Source organism: Homarus americanus, unplaced genomic scaffold (assembly GCF_018991925.1).
Source record: "Homarus americanus isolate GMGI-L3 unplaced genomic scaffold, GMGI_Hamer_2.0 scaffold44295, whole genome shotgun sequence".
Classification (NCBI taxonomy): Eukaryota; Metazoa; Arthropoda; class Malacostraca; order Decapoda; family Nephropidae; genus Homarus; species Homarus americanus.
In genome coordinates this window covers 22,501-24,257 of record NW_024722008.1, presented here as the reverse complement: position 1 = coordinate 24,257, position 1,757 = coordinate 22,501, and the positions used below count along the sequence as shown (strand labels likewise).

General features: G+C 55.8%; 1 non-coding gene across 1 annotated transcript in view; it reads left to right on the top strand.

Moving 5' to 3' along the window:
• The first annotated feature begins 1,067 nt into the window (after positions 1-1,067).
• Positions 1,068-1,757, top strand: part of LOC121861937 — a 4,187-nt gene continuing 3,497 nt past the window's right edge. Inside the window, exon 1 of the ribosomal RNA XR_006088135.1 lies at positions 1,068-1,757. This exon is cut by the window's right edge and continues 3,497 nt beyond it. This is a non-coding gene — a ribosomal RNA (large subunit ribosomal RNA).

Here is a 1,757-nt window from a genome sequence, read left to right as displayed (position 1 = left end):
TCTGGTCGGAAATATACATCCATCGGTTGCTGCGAGTTCGGTGCCTGCTGACTGTCTCCCCACGAGGGTAACCGAACCGAGCTTCCGCCTTGGGGTTTAATCGCCCGCCTTGCGGCGTGTATAAAACAAGCAAGCCTATCACTAGCAAGTCCATGGACTTGGCGCACCCATTCAACCACAACAAAGCGACAGTTGTCGCCCTCGCAAATAACTGGGCTCTTTTTGCCTGCTGTCCACAGAGACACGAATGGCCGTCGGCCGCTCATAGCTGATGCTGCACATGTTCTAGAGGCACTCCATCCCACGAAGAGGAAACGAAACCGGGTCGGATATCTTTTAAGTAAGCCCGCCGAATTTCGTCTATCACCTCGAAAAGAGTGCTTGGCATGCATTGCAGTGGAACCTAAATTGATGAGTGCGCCTGGGCCGCAGTCTACCATGTAGTGGTGCAGGCAGAGAGATGAGAATGCTTGGGTGACGCCGTGCTCTTCCTCACGCTCCTCCACCCTCTCCCACGGTCAGGCGGTGTGGGCGTTCTCTTTGAGAGTTCGCCACGAGTCCGTCTATCTCATGACTGGGAGGGAGGCAGGGGAGTTCTCTCTAAACGCGTTAAAGACGGTGTTGCGCCTCATAACGGCGCTCGCCGGGATAGAGCACTAGTTCTGCAGCCGGAAGGCCGCTCACGCCAATTAATACTGCGACTCTCGCTCTCTTTCTCCGGATAAACAAGTGCCACTGCTGTGGCATGCGGGAACGGGAAAGAGGTCAAAGACTTAAGCGGCAAAGGTGCGGCCGGTAAGGGCGGACACGTATATGCATTAAAACTGTGTGTGTATATGACTCTGCGAGAGATGTTCTGCTGGAACACTTTTCCTATTGGCTATTTACCACTCAATGAGAAGGAACGGAGTCAGGGGTGGGAGTGCCGGCGCATGGCCGCTGGTACCCCCGCGACAAGCCCTCAAACCTTCCTGCCTGGTAATGTCGGTGGTGAAGAAAGTCGGTGGCAGGCGTCTTCCGCTTCGTGGTTGGGGAACTTGTTCCCCTAAGGATGATGAGACCACGATCGACCTCGTAGTAGGAGAGAGCTACCCGCCAAATTTAAGCATATTAATAAGCGGAGGAAAAGAAACCAACAGGGATTCCCTTAGTAAGGGCGACTGAACCGGGAAAAGCCCAGCGCATAACCTCGATGTCTTCGGGCACGAGGGTGTTGCGTTTCAGAGGGTCCAACACGCCGTCCCATACCGTCTAAGTCAAGCTTGAAAGCGGCCACTGCCCATGGAGGTGACAGGCCCGTATGGCGGCGCCGTGAGGGTACAGATGGGACGGTCGGAAAGGGCCTCTCTGTAGAGTCGGGTTGCTTGAAAGTGCAGCCCAAAGCAGGTGGTAAACTCCATCTAAGGCTAAATATGACCACGAGACCGATAGCGAACAAGTACCGTGAGGAAAGTTGAAAAGAACTTTGAAGAGAGAGTTCAAGTCGTGAAACCGTTAAGAGCCAAACGGTGGAAACTCGAAGGTCGAACTGAGGGATTCAGCTCGTCGGCTGTCGGCTGGGTGGGGTGTTGTAATTGGCGACCCAAAATGTTTGGGCGCGCCCCCACGCTGGCGTCGGCGGTATTTCGTAGTAGGTCACGCGACCCGTTGCGGGGGCGTCGAAGGCCGGTCGGACTGGTACCTCGCCGCCGACTCTCTCTCAGCTCGTCTGGGGAGACCCGCGCGACGGGGGAACCACCGGTGTCCTGGCTGCCCTG